The 16,875-nt window shown below is 43.7% G+C and overlaps 1 long non-coding RNA gene across 1 annotated transcript in view; it reads right to left on the minus strand.

Annotated features, from left to right (window-relative positions):
* The window catches only part of LOC138153861 (uncharacterized), an 11,029-nt gene extending 2,085 nt beyond the window's left edge, over positions 1-8,944 (minus strand). The window contains exons 1-2 of the long non-coding RNA XR_011166483.1: positions 8,701-8,944; positions 974-1,155 (exon numbers count right to left, since the gene is read on the minus strand). This is a non-coding gene — a long non-coding RNA (uncharacterized lncRNA). The remainder of the gene's footprint in view (positions 1-973; positions 1,156-8,700) is intronic.
* Between the last annotated feature and the right edge of the window lie 7,931 nt (positions 8,945-16,875).

The following is a 16,875-nucleotide window of genomic DNA, read 5'->3' on the forward strand; positions in this document are numbered from 1 at the left end:
TCTCTCTCTCTCTCTCTCTCTCTCTCTCTCTCTCTCTCTCTCTCTCTTTCTCCTGTCTCTCTTTGGGGAGGGGTGTTTAAATTCAGCATTTTTGAAGGATAAAAATGAGGGGTTGGATTAGATGGTCTCTAAGGCCCCTTCCAGGTCTCAATCCATGATCCTATGATCCTACTGTATGATGTTAAGTCAAGTCACTCCCCCTCTCTATCTCAGTTTTCTCATTTCTAGGGTGTATAATTTGTACAGTTTCAAGAGTGCTGATTGTTAAATTTTCAGTGTGAGCATTTATACCTGGAAAAATAAGCTACAAATCAGAGCTCAATTTATTATTTTGTTGATTGTCTAGACTTTTAAAAACTATATCAGTAATGTAGATTAAACTTAAAAGTGTATATTGCTTACTTCCCTCCCCATCCCCTTCCCCCAGCCAGTTATTAAATGTTTATCAGCATATCCCTGGGACCAGTGAATACCTAAGGCTGTTTTCAGTTCTAAATCCTAGAATCTATTGATTTAGCTTAGTTCAATGAATTTTTATCAAGTGCTAATTATATATTGGAAAGGTCCTATGCTCAGCAGTGGCAGATAGAAAGAATAAAAGAAGACACAGTTCTCCAGAAGCTTATAACAAGCAGAAGAAAGGACAGGCATGAGGAAGGACTCTGATAGTGAGAGGCTGGAAGGAGTGCCTAAGAGCCAGAAGTGATCTTAGAACCATCTAATACAATCCCCAGAGAAGAAGGAACTAAGAAGCAACCTACCCACTCTAGATGAGAAGACAAGATAAAGATAACACAAGACAAAATTAACATTAAAAGTTAAGTAAAAACAGGAGATAACACAGGATAATGCATGCTTCATTGACAGATGCAAATCAATAGATATTAACTAAGCAATGAAGTACTAGGCACTGTCCAAGGTGCTGGGCATACAAGTACAAAAGGGAAACAATCCCTGCCTTCAAGAAACTTACATTCTATGGGAAGAAGAGATGGACCCAGATGAGGAAATTAAAATTCTCACTTTCAGTTATTACTGACAAAATCCATGTACTCGTTCTCAGTTATGAGTGACAGACATCATGTATTTAAGTATTTAACTCCGTAAAACGTAGGCTCTCTTCAAGGCTCTTCTCCAACAAGGTGTCTCCCATACCTATGTTAAGGTCATACAAGAGAGAGATGAGTTGCAGTTCACTTAGCAGCACACATTTAGAGTTGGACAGGACCTTGGAGACTGTCCAGTCCAACTCCCTCATTTGGGAGAGGAGGATCCTGAAAGCTGGAGATGTGAAATAGCTTACCCATAGTCTCATAGGTTGTAAGTAGCACAACTGACTTATTTTTTCCACTTGTCTTCTCACCAGTAGCCTTCTCACCCTAGAGATATCTGCACCCTAGACCCCTTTCCTCTGATTGATGAGTCTCCAACTCAGACCACCATTTGAGAAGTTCTCAGTCCACCATCTTCCCTCCTGCCTTTACTTCTCACCCTCCAGACCTTTTCTTCTCCTTGCCTTATCATGTGTACATGGGCCAAATGAATCACAAATACTTGGATTGGACAGGCATACAGGAGACAGATTCATTCATTCATTTTAACACTATTTTTAAAAGGACCCTAGCCATACTCAACTTCATTCCTAGACTCTCTTCTCAAAATCTCCCTCCTTTAACTTACCCAGTACATTACCACCCAAGATAATCCCCTTCTCTCATGCTTGGTGACTTCCTCCTCAGGATCACCATTTGAGGAAGGCCCTCAGCCATGTTTCATCTCACTCATGACTGTATTCTCCTTCCTTCTCCTTTCCTGCCACATCATCTCTGTGTGAGTACCCTTCCCCCTACCATTCCCAGCTTCCCTTTAGGTGTTGTTTTCCCCCATTAGAACATAAGCTCCTTTAGGGTAGGAACTGCCTTCTTTGTCTGTATTCATATTTCCAATATATAAAAAATTCAACTCTTAATAAATTATCTATCTATTTAACACAACAAGCCTTTATCAAGTACCTACCTATGTCCCAGGCACTGTGTACAGCTGGAAGACTGGCCCCAAACCCATGCCAACAGCCTGATCTGAGACTTAAGAATTGTCGATCATTTTAAAACTAGAAGGGACTTCCTACATAATTTAATCCAATCTCTTTATTTTATAGATGAGCAAATGTAGGATAAATACAAAATAAATATATCATACATTCCCAACAAATGAAATCTATTTGGCTTCTAAAGCCTTTTCATAGCCCTGCTGCCTTTTGCCTTTCTAGGCTTGTTACACCTTATGCCCCAACATGTACTCTTTGATCCAGTGACACTATCTGCTTCACAGACAAGATTCTCTATCTCTCGGCTCCAGGCATTTTCTCTGGCTGTGTCCCCTGGACAACTCCCCCTCCCCATGTCTTTGTCCTGGCTTCCCTGGCTTCCTTTAAGTCTCAGCTAAAAATCTCACCTTCTATGAGAAGCCTTTCCTAATCCCCCATAACTCAAGGGCCTTTCCTCTGGTGATTTTCTTCCATTTGCCATGTCTGTATCTTGTATGTCCATGGTTGTTTACACTTTGTCTCCCATTAGACTGTGAGATCCTTGAGAGCAGGGACTGTCTTTTGCTGGGGATTCTTTGGATCCCCAGGCACAGAATAGAATAAATACTTTTTGACTGACAGACAGGCTGACCTATTTTTATCCCCATATCTTTTTCATAGGGTTGCTGAAAGAGAAAGGAAAAGAAGAAGGAGGAGGAGGAGGAGGGGAGAGAGGGAAAGAGAGAGAGAGAGAGAACATATGATAAAAGAAAGGGTTGGGTAGGTTTCCTTTAAACTAAAAAAAAAACTTAGTCCTTTAATGTAAAAAATATAAAATAACAGTTTCTCATTCCTGTACACTGAGAATACTTCTGAAAGTATCCACATGTACAAAAATATTTGTAGCAGCTCTTTTTGTGGTAGCAGAGAATTAGAAATTGAGGGGATGCTCATCAACTGGGGAATGACTGAACAAGTTGTGGTATATGAATGTAATGTAATACTATTGTTGCATAAGAAATGATGAGCAGGCAGACTTCAGAAAAACCTGGAAAGACTTGCATGAACTGATGCTGAATGAAGTGAGCAGAACCAGGAGAACATTGTACACAGTAACAGCAACATTGTGCAACAACCAACTTTGTTAGACTTAGCTCTGCTCAGCAATGCAGTGATCGAAGATAATTCCAAAAGACTCATGAAAGAAAATGCTACCCAAATCCAGAGAAAGAACTATGCAGAATCAAGCATACTATTTTCTCTTTTTTTCCCTTTCTTGTGGTTTTTCCCTCTTGTTCCGAGTCTTCTTTCACAACATGACTAATGTGGAAGTATGTTTAATATGATTGTACATGTAGAGCCTACATCAGATTACATGCTGTTTGGGGAAGAGGGAGGAGAAGAAAGTATATGTACTGCTAAATCAAGCACCTGAGTGGTTTTCAATTGGGACCAGAGGAAAAGGAATACAGAAAGTTGAGAACATGGATCCACAAAGGCATCATTGCACGGGAATGGTCAAGAACATGTGCCTACAATCAGACCTAGTTAGAGAATTCTCAAATCATCTTCAGATCCCGATGGAAGGGACCATAATGCAGACCCTTTATTTTATATAGAGAGGCTGTGACTTACGAAAGGTCTCAGAGGTTGTAGTTACAGAATCACAGAATTTAAGAGTAGGAAAGCACCTCAGTGGTCATCTACAACCAAATGGAATCCCCAATACAATATGACCAGTAAATGATCTTCCAATCTGTTCTTGGGACTTCTAAGGACAGGGAGACCCCCACCCCTGAGAGAAGAGAAAAACAGGATCTGAAGCCTTGACCTCTGACTATGAGGACTAGGGCCAGGCTTGACCATACAATCTTGTAAAGTTACAATTCACAATGAGGCTCAGCTCCATTACAACTAACATAGCAGCCTGAACAAAAGGCTTCATGGTAGCAAATGATTGGCTTTGGAAACTGGAGAAAATAAAAAGGCAAGTCATGATAATAACGAGAACTCACATTTAGGCAGCTCTCTAAAGCTTTTGTGCAGTCATTTTTCAGTTGTGTCTGACTTTTCATGACCCCATTTGGGGTTTTCTTGGCAGAGATACTGGTGTTCTTTGCCATTTCCTTCTCAGGATGAGGAAACTGAGGCAAACAAGGTTAAGTGACTTGCCCAGGGTCACACAGCTAGTAAGTGTCTGGGGCCAGATTTGAACTCAGGAAGATGAGTCTTCCTGACTCCAGGCCCTGTGCAGTACCAGCAGTACTGACTTAAATGCATTATTGGGATGGCTTAGTTGTAGTCTCAGGTGGTACACTGAGTGCTAGATTTAGAATCAAGAAGACCTGAGTTCAAATCCTACCTTAGACACTTACTGCTGTGTAACTCTAGGGAAGTCATTCAAACTCTCTGACCTGGTTTCCCCATGGGTAAAATGACTAAGGATATCTATCTACTTCAAAGGATTGTTGTGAGGCTTTGCAGAGATCATCTGTACATATATGTGTGTGTATATATGTATGTATGTAAACTACTTTGCAAACTTTTAAATGTTTTATAATAGGGGAAGCTAGGTAGCACAATAGATAGAGTACTGGCCCTGGAGTCAGGAGGATCTGAGTTTAAATCTGGCCTCTGACACTTACCAGCTGTGTGACCCTGGGCAAGTCACTTAATCCCAACTGCCTGGGAAAAAAAATGAATGAATAAATACATTCTATATAATATCTAATATTGACCTAGCACTTGATAGTTTGCATGCTTTTTACATACACAATTTAATTTGATCCTCATGATGACCCTAGGGTGTAGGTATTGTTGTTTCCCATTTTACAGATGAGTAAACTGAAGCACACAGAAGTTAAGAAGTTCCTGAAGTCATGCAGCTAGTGTCTGAGGTAGAAACTGATGGACTCCAAGCCATTGACTCTGTCCCTTTACATAAAGCTCAATCAATCAACAACCATTTATTAAATGATTACTTTATATTATATATAGTACACACACACACATACCAGGCACTGTGCTAAGGACTGGGGCTACAAAGAAGGGTTAAGTAACTTGCTACCCAAGGTCACATATCTAGTAAATATTAGAGCTAAGTGCTTCCTACTTCTTTATTCATTCATTCAATAAACATTAATCTTCATTATTTATTTAATAATTTTAATTTGATAAGCATTATTTAAGTATTAATTATATGCCTGGTCCTGTCCTGGGAATCAAAGGGTACAGACACAAGAAGGGAAGACGGTTCCTGCCTTCAAAGAGCTCACATTCTCCAGGACCAGCATTCTACTTGTCGATATGTGACCTTCTGCTGCAGGCCCCAGTCCTCCTCTGGTCCATAGTTCAAACCACCATGGGAGAACAACAGACCTCTCAGCTTCCTTGGCTGGGCCACCAAATTGGTAACTGCAGCTCTGTTAACAATTTCCCCCCCTTTCAGAGCCACAAGTTCCAGTGGGTGGATGAGGCCCTAAAATAGAAAGTCTTGGAAGGTCCTATGACTCATCTCCCAACACCAGCTCCTTGTTTTATATCCTGTTCAACTGCTTACCTTGGTACATGCATTGTTTTGTCTTATTTGCTTGGAATTTAGTTGTGAAACTTTTGCTTTCTTTTAATAACTTTCTATGGGTTGGTGGGTAGTAGTATGGTTTTTGTTTTCCTGGAAGAATAAAAAAAGTTGGAGACCAGAATGAAGATTAACTCTGGGATGGTTCATTCTTTTGGATGATTTTTATTTTGCTATGGGAAATTTGTTTTTATTTGGTATGAATCACAGACACATAGTGTTAGAACTGGAAAGAGACTAGGGTCAAGCAAGGGAGTATAGTGTTTTTTGTTTCATTTTGGTTTTTGTTTTGTTTGTCAGAAACAGAGGCATCATTTATTGGAGATAGTCACAAAAATGAGAAAGTTTAACAGGTCTGTTCAATTTGGGGCATCAAACCTTGAGGGGAAGCAGACAGGCCTGGTTCTGGGGGCTCTGGTAGGAATCATAGGATTACAGGCTGTCAGAGCTGGAAGAGATTTTAGGATGAAGACTGGTAAAACTGGTAAAGAATTGAAAACATGGAATTTTAACGTTAGGAAAGAGCAGTGGAAAGGGTAGTGACTTTGGAGTTGGAGGAATTGTGTTCAAATCCTGTGCTTGGTACCAGTGTGGTCTGGATGAAGTCACAGGACCTGGTGTCTTCAGATGTAAAGTGAGGGTAATTAGATTAAGTCAGAATAAGAAATAATAGTCAGAACATAGAAAGTAAGCTTAGAAAAGTACCCTAGAGCATAGAGCGTAGCCAAAGCCGAAAGAGACATTAGAAAATAGAAGATTAGAATACAGGCTATTAGTGATACAAGATACAACTGAAAAGGACCTTGGAACATAAACTGTTAAAACATAAACTGGAAAGGACCTTAGAACCTAGAACCTAGAATGTTATAACAACATTAGAGCTACCAGAAAAAAATGGTGGATATTTGTTCCATTCACCTCATTTTACGAGTGAGGAGAGTGAGGTCCAGAGAAGGGAGGTGACTGGCCTAAGGTTATGCAGTAAGGGATGGCAATGAAAAGGTGGAAACTTTCAAAACAATCTTAACTGGGAAACTGCAGGGAAAAACACAAAAGCAAAGAAACAGAGGGGTTTAGAGAACCCAGGATTCTTCACTAATCTTTTTTTTTTTTTTTTTTTAGGCAATGGGTTTAAGAGACTCGCCCAGAGTCATATAGCTTGTAAGTGTCTGAGAGCCAAATTTGAACTCAGGTCTTCCTGACTTCTATCCACTGCACCACCTAGCTGCCCCATTCTTTACTAACCTTGCATGTGACTAGACCTATCCAGGAGCAGTGCATGAGGCCTGGTTGAGAGGTTACAATCTGGCCTTTGATATTAACTATGTGGCCTTGGGTAAGTCAATGCATTTGCTCCAGGTTCCTCAAGATTCCCATCTCTAACAAATGATAATTCTGTGTGTCTGGCCTGGCTGTAGGCATGGGTTTGAGGTCAGTTTCCCAGTTACTAGGCAATCTTGTGGCTTCTCATCCATTTATACAGGGACCTGGGAAAGTGGCCTTCACTAGTCTGCAAGGTCCAGCCTTATCCCCCAAACAGTTCACAGTCAGCCAAGGTTACCCCTGATTCTCCAACTCTGAGGTTATGCTAACCCTCTTCTCTTTCCCCTCCCCATTGCTCAAGGTCCCTTCCCCTCTCCACATTAAAGCTACTCTCAGGGAAAAAAGTGTAGGGGGTGATAGAGGGGCCCCATTTCCCACAACACAGCAGACTCCACCATCACATCTGGTCTCCAGCCAGGAATCCCTGGTAGAGACAAAATTAGACTGAGCTGAAAATAAAGTCTTCATCCTTGGAGGACACCAGGAGTTCCCACTCCCCCTCCTTCAGAGCCCAGCCTGGCCTTCCAAAGACCCCTCCCTACTCTATTTCTAGCCTCTCCTTCGGATTTCCCCTGCCTCACTCCCATGTTGAGGCAGCAATGGAGAATAGATGGGGCTACGCAGCCTGACTTGCCAAAGTCAGGTTTCCTCTCCCTAAAGAGGTTAAGAAAACAGAGGCTACAGCATCTTAGGTCAAGTCTTGGCCTGACTGTTACCTGACATGTGACCCTGGGTAAATCACTTCACTTCACTCCTTCCTCATCCTGTGTTCTAAGGGCCCACCAGCTCTGACATCCTGGGTTCTGAAGGCCTTCCCAGCTCTGACATCCTGTGTTCTAAGGGCCCTCCCAGCTCTGACAGTGTGTGTTCTAAGGGCCCTTCCAGCTCTGACATCACTTCAGAACTAGAAAGTCCTTCCAACCATAAAATCTTAAGAACACAGAATGTCAGAGATGGGAGGGCCTTAAATGGGCAATCTCAGAGCTGGGAGGAACCTTAGAACACAGATTGTCCCAGCTGGGAGAGACATTAAAACACAGGTCAAAGCTGAGAGCAACTTTAGAATGTCAGATGTCAGAATCAGGAAGTATTTTGGAACATCAAATGTTACTGCTGGGAGGCCTTTAGAATACAGGGTGTCAGGACTGGAAGGGCCCTTAGAACACAGAATGTCAGAGCTAGGAGGGCCCTTAGAACACAGGATGTCAGAACTGGTAGGGCCCTTAGAACACAAATTTCAGAGCTGGGAAGGCCCTTAGAACCCAGTATATGGCATCCTTAGAACAAAGACTGTCAGAACTGGAAATGAGAGCACAGTATGTCAGGGTCTAGAAGGGCTTCAGGATAAAGAATGCCTGAAACCTTAAGAGAGTTGAGCTAAAACCCTGATGAGGAAATTGGGACAGAGAGGACAGGGGCTGTTGGGAGCCACAGACCTAAGCCCGTACGAAGGGCGCAGGCTGGGGCAGAGCGGAGGGAGGCTGAAGGGTGACCTGGGATCCCCTCTCTCCTCTCTCCTTTCTCTCTTTCTCTTTTTCTCTCTCTCCTCCCCCCCCCCCCGCCCCTCCCGGCGCCTGGCTGCCAGGGTGGTTTGACTAACTACATTCCTTTGGTTTTCCCACACACTCACAATCAAAGAGTCCCCAAACCACTCCAGATCTCCCTCCCTCTCCCCTCCCCTCCCCGGCCTCCTTCCCCCCTCAGTAAATGCCTGCAGAAGCTCTTTTCCACCACCACCCCCCACCCCACCCCCCCGTCTTTAATCTGTTGTTACCAAAGAAAGCGGCTTTTGTTGGGCAGGGGGTTCCAAGGGCTGGCGGGCGGGGGGAGCGGAGCCCTGTGAAAGGCGCCCCCCTCCCCACGGCTAATTATGCACGGTGGCTGTGGTCGGGCGGCCGATTGTGTGTCCTGCAGCTGCAAGGGCGGCCGGGGAGTGGGGAGGGGACGAAGAAAAAGGCAGCCCGCCTGTCGCCGCCCCGAAACTCTCCTCCTCCCCACTCTCCCGGGCCGCTTGCATTGTCTCCGGCCTCCCGGCCCCGCGCACCTGGCTCCGGGGCCCCGCCGGCCAGCGCAGCGGGCACCGGGGACCCCTCGGCCCACTTCAGACACCCCCGAAGCAGCTGAGGGGGGGGGGTGGGCAGTAGGAATTGGCCGGAAGGGGCGAGCTGGCCTGAGGGGCAAAGAACCCGGGTTCGAGTCCATCCTCAGCTGTGCGAAGAATGCGCGATCCTGGGCCAGTCAGGTCCCCGGAGTGGGCCTGTTTTTGTAGATGGTGGTTCTGAATATGTAAAATGACTGAATGAGGCATAGTATTGTATGACATTCTGTGTTCTAATGACCCTCCCAGTTCTGACATCCTGTGTTCTAAGAACTCTCCAGCTCTGACATCCTGGGTTTTCAGGGCCCTCCCAGTCCTGACAATCTGTAATTCCATGACTCCCCAGTGGAGGCTGACTCAGAAAATGCCTGCCTAAGATCAGTGTCTTTGGAGTCTGTGAACCTGGATTCAGATCCCAGCTCTCCACTGTGTCTGTGTGACCTTAGACAGGTCATTTCCACTCTGATGCTTAGTCCACTTATCTGTAATATGGGAGGGGGCGCTAAATGACTTCTGGGTTCCCTACTAAATCTATGATTTTACTATCCTGAGATCTACAGCTCATGGGGTCTTATAAAGGGCTCAGGTCAAAAGCTGGGGGGCTGTCAGCTGATACCTATTCAATCAACTAATAAACATTTATAAACACTTACTATGTGCTAGGCAGTGTGCTAAGAGCCAGGAAGACAAAGAAAGGTAAAAACCAGTCCTAGCCCCCAGGGAGCTCACAGTCCAAAGCGGGTGATGATGTGCCAGAAACATTATACAACTAAGCTACCTGCAGGATAAACTGGAAATAATCAACAGAGCAAAGGCACCTCACTTTGCAGTTAAGGAAACTGAGGGAAATTAAGTGACCCCTCCAGGGTCATACAGGTAGTAAGCATTAGAAACAGGATTTCAACTCAGATATGTGATCCCATTGTATAGATGAGAAAGCTGAGAATCAGAGAGGATGTGATGCCCGGCATCCCACATTTAGTATTTATGGAGACATTAGAATCATGGTCTCCTGACTCCCAGGTGTGGGATCTCCTAAACCACACTGCCTCTGCCACAAGGTTGACCACCAGGTAACAATTTTTTTTTGTTTGGTCACAGCAACTTGTGAAGACCATCTACTCAAACATCGAGGGACTTGAAATCACTGGAAGAAGTTTTGTCCACCCATTCTTGAAGGGCCTGGTCATAGAGAAAGGCCCTTTAAGGGTTACAAAGTCATTTCCTTACAAAGATTCCAAGGAAAAGCCTTCAAGTACTATCCTTGTTTTAAGAGGTGGGGAAACTGAGGCCCAAGGAAAAAATTACCTTTATTCTTTACCTTTAAGTAAGTGGCAAATGGGAGACTTAATCCTGGAATCTCTGACTCTGCGGCCAGGATTCTTTTCCCTTCACCAGCTGTAGCAACAGTATTTGATAATAAATAATAACAGTATACTAGCTCCCCTTTACATGAAGCATTCACACATATCATTCCACTGGTACGACAAGGTGGTATACAGAAAAGTGCCCAAACTATCTACAGGTATACAGTGAAAAATCATGCAATTCTAATGGTACTCAAGTACCATTTTTTTCTAGACCTGCAATATCTCTGGTGTAGGGAAATGATTGTCCTGTAATTTAGAATCTTTGACAGTTGCTTGGGGTATTGAAAGGTTAGGTGACTTATCCAAGAACTCTCAGCTGACAGATGGCAGAAGCTAGATTCAAGTCCCAGCTAAAATCCCAGTTTATAAGAGAGAAACCTTTAGGACAGCTAAGTGGTGCAGTGAATAGAGCATCAGCCCTGAAATCAGGAGGACCTGAGTTCTAATCTGACCTCAAACACTTACTAGCTGTATGACCCTGGGCAAGTCACTTAACCCCAATTGCATCCTGACAAAAAAAGAGAGGAAAAAAACCTTTCCTGATCCCCCAAATCTAGTACCTTCCCTCACTGGGGTATATCCAATTCACCCTATATCTATCTTTCTAGTTGTTTGCATGGTGTCTCCTACCCCTTTCCCCACATCCCTATAAACACACATAGCCTTAGACTCGGAGCTCCTTTAAAGAACTATCTTTTGCCTTTCTTTGTATGCTTAGCCCTTAGCATATAGTAGGTGCTAAATAAATGCTTAGTCCCTCAAAGCCCTAGCACATAATTTCTATACAAATCAGACATTTGGGGGGGGGCTGGGGGAGTCATGACAATGTGTCATGTCCAGGGCTGTGATTTCATCTGGCTTAAAGGATAGAGGGCCAGTTTTGGATTCAGAAAGGCCTTGGTCGAAGATTTGTGTCTGACAAACCTAACCTAGCTGTGGGACTCCACATCCCCGCCCCCACTTTTCCCCATTCACAGTATGATGAAAGCAGCTGGGAGACAGAGAACCCTTTGAATCTAAGTACCTAGCACTGTGCTGGTCCAGAATAGGTGACTGATAAATGCATTGAAATGAAACACACAGGGACAATTTACCCTCTTGGTGCCTCCAGGCCACTGTTTAAGATTACGACAGACACATTGGCTACCTCCATCTTTAGAGACGATTTCCATACTGGGAGTTCCCTAAAATCTGGGAGGTGGGGGTAGAATCGAGCAAGGGTCTCCAAGAGCACCTGAGTTAAGCCTTGAAAAGGCTTAAAAAAAGGGAGGACACAGCCTGGGCAAAGGCACAAAGGCAGAAGATGGGCTGTTTTGTTAGAGGAATAGCAAATTTGGTTTGATCGGATTGATGAACCTATTTATCAGCCGAGCCACAGCAAGAAAATCATTGCACCAGATGCAGTGCTGTTGAGAAAGCAATGCTTTGAGTTAGAGGACCTGGGTTCAAATCCAGATTCCGTTTCTTATTCCCTCTGTTACCTTGGGCAGGTCACCCCACTTCTCTTAGGGCTCAGTTTCCTCATCTGTAAAATAAGGCTATTGGACTTTAATGGCGTCTGAGGTTCCTTCCAGCTCTAATTCTTATGATCCTGGGACCTTTCTGAGTCTCTGTAAAATGGGAATGATGATATTCTGGCTCTACACCTTGCAGAAAACACTAAGCATTTATGACTATACATTGGGTTTACATAGTTAAAATACAGCTGTCAGGGATGGCAAGGCAGTGCAGTGAATAGAGCACTGGCCCTGGAGTCAGGAGGACCTGAGTTCAAATCTGGCCTCAGACACTTAACACAAAACTAGCCATGTGACCTTGGGCAAGTCACCCTGCCTTCTCCCTCCAAAAAAGCAAAAAAATAAAAAAAACAGTTGTCAACTTTACTTCCTTTTAGGCCATGGAGAGAACCCAGCAAACACAGTGCAGTGGAAAGCGTCTTGTCTCTGGAGCCAATCAATGGATAAACATTTGTTGAGGGCCTACTGTGTGCCAGGCACTGTGCCAAAGCATTGGAGATACAAAAACAAGCAAATACACAAAGCCAAAGGGTGAGACCCCTAGAATCTGGCCTAGATGACCGAGCCAAAACTCTGGGGGACAATAGAGAGTTAACCTTTTAAGCAATCTATCAGCCTCCAGTCTTTCTCTCTCAAATCCCATCCTGGGTTCTGGCTAGCATAACTGTTTGAAAGCACAGTTCTAACCAAGTTGCTTCCCAAGCTCAAGAATTTTCAATGACTCCCTATGGTCCATAGGGTAAAGTTCAAATTCTTTAAATGCCTACTATGTGCCAAGCACAGTGCTGGAGATACAGAAAGAGACAAAAAGATTGGCCCTGCCCTCAAGGAGCTTACAATCTGATGGGGGAGACAACATGGGAACAAATATACACAAAGCAAGCTATGTACAGGATAGATAGGAAATAATGAACAGAGGGAAGGCACTGGGATTAAGGGGTGTTGGGAAAGGCTTCCGGTAAAAGACAGGATTTTAGTTGAAACTTAAAGAAAACCAGAGAGTCAGTAGGAATGGAGATGGGAGATTGGTCCAAGCATGGATGAGCAGCCAGAGAAAACGCCTGGGGTAGAGATGGAGACCAGGGTTCCAGGCCCAACTCTGCCTCTTACTCTGCATGTGACCAGGCAAGCCACTTGAACTAAATGGTGTCTAAGACCCCTTTCCTGGCTCTAAGTGTAGATCCTAGGCTCCAGCTCCAGCAGAAGCCAGATGAACATTCCAGAGGTCAAAGATGTGACCCAGAACTGTTTCAGGATCCTTAATGATATTCTCATTGTGGGTTCCAGAAGGGTGAGCTGCCCTGGGGACAGAGCTCAGCACAGGAGCGCCAACAGTTTGCAGAGCCGTCTTCTGGCTGGGCCCTGGCTTTTCTCATCTCCCCATCAACCTCTGCTTCTTGCACACCTCTGCTGGCCCCGTGCCCTCAGAGCTCTGGCAGGGGGGCACTCTTGGCCAGCCCTAGCTGTTTCCTGTTTGGCTGGTAAATTATATTCTCTGGCAGGCTCACTTTCCCTGAGCCCTCCCCCACCCGACGGACCCTGGGAGTCTGGAGCCAAGGCAGAATTCAGTCCAAGCCCAGGGAGATGCCAAGCATTGTCTCAGAAGGCCTTTTCTTCCCTTCCCCTGGCTCCAGATCATCATTTCTTGAAGGTTTCCAAAGCATTTGTCTCATAGCAACCCAGTGAGATATGGTGGAGCACAAGTATTATTTTGAACATTTTACAGAAGGGGAAACTGAGGCTCAAAAAGTTAAAATGACCAAATGATCTCTAGGGCCCCTTCTATTGCTATATCCTATGGTCTTAAAATGTACATAGACTTAAAAATTTTATTGCTAATTTTTTTTCATTAGCTTTACACCCAATTACCTGCCAGCTAGGCATGCTGCTGACCCTTCTAGACCAGAGACCATGCCCTGGGAGACTTAACCAGGTCAGCTTGAGAATTCCCTCAGTGGAACCTTACTGTCTGATTGGTGAGTGTCTCACATAGCCTACTATATTTAACCAGCCCAGGCATGCTTCGCTTTACACCCGGGCCTTCTACCCTGCCATGGCTTGTGTCCTTCCTGACCCCACTCCATCCCCCTTTCCAGCTCTGGAACCATAAGCAAGTGAATTCTTCCATTCCCACTGGAAAAGCTGTGTCAGCTTACTCCCCTGTGGCCCACTCATTTTCCATGCCAAAATACCCCACCCTGACCACCATTGCCCCGTATGTGTAGTCTCTCCCTATTGGAATGACCTTCTTAAGGTCAGAGACTGTCTTGCTTTTGGCTTTTTATTCCCAGGGTATAACACAGTGCTTGGCATATAACAAATACCTAATAAATGCTTTATTATTCATTCATTCTTTAACTCATTCATCTATACATCTATCTATATTTATATCTATATATGCCTTCCCTACCCAGAGAGCCACCCCTTATTATAAAGATTAAAATGGTCAATCAGCAAATCTTTATTAAGCAATTATTATACCCTGGGCACATGCTAAGTACTGGAGATGAAAAGAAAGAGAAAGACATCATCCCCGCCCTCAAGGGGCTCATAGTCTAATGGAGGAAACAACATGCAAATAACTACATAGACACAAGTCATAGACAGGATACTTTGGACTTAATTTCAAAGAGAAAGCAAGAGAAAGTCCTATAGCAAAAAGTAGGGTTTGAGTTGTTTCTTGAGGGAGGCCAGGTAAACTGGAGGCTGTAGAGGAGGAGGGAGAATATTCCAGGCATGGGGTATAGTCAGTGAAATGGCCTGGTGTTAGAAGAGGGAGTACCAAGAAGACTGGTATTGTTGGGTCACAGAATATATGGAGGGGAGTAGAATATAAGAAGACCAGAAAGACAGAAAAGTTCTAGACCAGAGGCAATTGGTCAATCAGCAAACATTTAGTAAGTGATAACTACATCCCAGGCACTGAAATAATAATAATAGCTGATGTTGTTCAATTCCATCTAACTCTGCACGACCCCATTTGGGGTCATCTTGGCAGAGATGTCATTTCCTTCTCCAGCTCATTTTATAAATGAGGAAACTGAGGCAAACACAGTTAAGTGACTTGTCTAGGGTCCTACATTAATAAGTATCTGAGGCTGGGTTTGAACTCAGGTCTTCCTAACTCTAGGACTGGCACTCTATCCACTGAACCACCTAAATGCCCCTAATATTAATAATAGCTAACATTTATATAGTCCCTTAATATTTGCAAATCCCTTTACAAATAATCTCTTTTGATCCTCATAACAATCCTTGGAAATAGAATTATCCCCAGTGTACAGATGAGGAAACTGAGATAGGATGAACTAAGTAACTTCTCCCAGGGTCATTATTAGGCTGGATTTGAACTCAGGTCTTTCTGGCTCCAAGTCTATGCTTCTATCCCCATGCCACCTGAGTTAGGAATACAAAAAAAAAAAACAGTTCCTGCCCACCAGGATCTTACAGTCTAATGGGAGAGACAACATGTAAATAGGTACATGGAAAGTAGACAGAAGGTAACCTTAGGAGGGGAAAGCTCTAGCAGCTAGGGAAGGAGTAAGAAATGGACCCCTGCACAAAAAAGGTGGCTCTTCAACTTAGTCTTAAAGGAAACCGGGGAGGGCAGGGCTTCACCTACTTCATCCCTTTTTGAACCAGATCTTTTATTTCATTGGTAAGAGGAACTCCCAGGGAGGACACTCCCTTTATTCTAATTAATCTACTATATAAAGTCTTAGAACAGAGCCTAGGGTCACACAGAGAGGCTAAGAAAGCTACCCAGAATAACCCAGTCTGTGTAAACCAGAACCTGAAAGGACACCTGACCTCCTAGCTTCATGGCTCCTGACTGGCTCTCTCTACCATGCCGGGGGTTGCTCTCATTGTTCAGGTGGGGAAATCGATCAAATGCTCAATCAACAAACATTGATTGTTAAATTCCATTGTATTTCCAGATATGCATTCTCTCCTTTCTCCTCCTCCCCCAGCCCCAATGAGAAAGCAAGGAAAATGTAACAAGCATGTAGAGTCAAGCAAAACAAAATTCCCATATTGGCCACGTCCTGAAAAAATCAGGACTCGATCTGCCCTCTGAGATCATTCCCCCTGCATCAGAAGGTGAGAGACATGTTTGATCCTCCAGAATTGTGGTTGGTGATTGGTTATTTGACCTTTATTTATTTGACCTTTTGCTACATCAGGCATTGTGCTAAGAGAAAAATTAAATAGTCCCTGCCCTCCAGAAGCTTATATTTGATGTTACAGATAAATAAATATATAAATAAAATACATAGATTTAAATAAATACATATAAAATGTATATGCAGTAAATACAATGTGATTAGGGTGAGAGAGGAAGGAGTAATTTCAAGGTTTTGAGAAAGGCCTCATAGAGAGGTGGTGTGTGAGCTGAGCTTTTAAAAGAAGCTAGAGATTATAAGAGGCAAATGTAAGGCAGGAGTGTATTCCAGACATGAGGAACAGCTCCTACAAGTTAGGCATGGGGAAGAAGGCTAAAACAACCAGTTTGGTTCTCCTAGAGTACAAGAGGAAGAACAATATAAAATAGGTATGAGATGGGCTTTAAATGTCAAACACAGGACTTTGTATTTTAACCTAGAGGCAAGAGGGAGCCACAGAAGTTTCTTGAGCATCTAGAGTATTCTAAGATCTCATCTAGCTGTAACATTCTAGGTTCTAAGATCCTTCCCAACTTTGATGTTCAATACGCCAAAGCTGAACTCTCCATCCCCAGCTCTGATACCCAACATTCTTTTATTTTAATGTTAGTTATTTATTTTTAGCTTTCAACATTCACTTTCATAAGATTTGAAGTTCTGAATTTTCTCTCTTTCCCCTCTCTCCCCCCACACCAAGATGGCGTGACATCCAACATTCTAAGGCCTCTTTCATTCTGACAGTTTAGGTTCTAAGGTTATTTTGTTTCAATACTTTGTGATTCCATGATTTCAAGATGGAAC

This window comes from Petaurus breviceps, unplaced genomic scaffold (assembly GCF_028583685.1).
Source record: "Petaurus breviceps papuanus isolate PSGF00001 unplaced genomic scaffold, PetGlider_PUasm1.0 91041, whole genome shotgun sequence".
Taxonomy (NCBI): Eukaryota; Metazoa; Chordata; class Mammalia; order Diprotodontia; family Petauridae; genus Petaurus; species Petaurus breviceps.